Source organism: Galeopterus variegatus, unplaced genomic scaffold (genome assembly GCF_000696425.1).
Source record: "Galeopterus variegatus unplaced genomic scaffold, G_variegatus-3.0.2 Scaffold163249, whole genome shotgun sequence".
NCBI classification, from domain to species: Eukaryota; Metazoa; Chordata; class Mammalia; order Dermoptera; family Cynocephalidae; genus Galeopterus; species Galeopterus variegatus.
The window spans coordinates 1-536 of record NW_007889360.1 but is presented as its reverse complement, the minus strand read 5'-3'; the positions used below and the strand labels follow the sequence as shown (position 1 = coordinate 536).

At 63.6% G+C, this 536-nt stretch overlaps 1 pseudogene; it reads right to left on the bottom strand.

Moving 5' to 3' along the window:
• Window positions 1–5: 5 nt before the first annotated feature.
• LOC103584879 lies at window positions 6–532 on the bottom strand (annotated as a pseudogene).
• Between the last annotated feature and the right edge of the window lie 4 nt (window positions 533–536).

Sequence of the window (536 nt, the reverse complement as noted above, 5' to 3'; positions counted from 1 at the left end):
TCCACGTAGTTGGCAGGGAAGAGCCCATAGCGGCCCTTGCACACCCCACGCCACCAGCCGTCGTCGACCATCTCAATGTTGGTGATGATGTCATCAGGGTCAAAAGACATTTCGTCATCGCCCGCAGCCTGATAGTCATAGAGGGCAATGGCCGTCATCCCCAGGTCATTTGCATTATCGTCATAGGCGTTTTCCTCTGCTTGGTAGTGGCCGGCGCCTCTGTGGTTTCGTAGACAGCCTTCGCGGCGTAGGCCCGGCCCTGCAGGCTGCTGGCTGCTGGTAGTCGGCGCCCTCCGTGCTGTACACAGGCCCCAGCTCACTCCCGCCCGTGGGGCTGCTGTAGCTCGGCTCTGCCTTGAATGAAGCCGCGTCCTCATAGACGGGGCTGGTGGGCGGCCCCTCCTCAGCTGGCTGCGGAGCGGGGGACATGGGGGCGTCTGCTCTTTGGCTCTGGCTTGCTCCTGCAGCTCCCTCTGGCCTCCTCCTGCTCCTGCCTCTCCTTGGCCATGCTCTGTGCTCGCTCCGCCTCCCGCCTG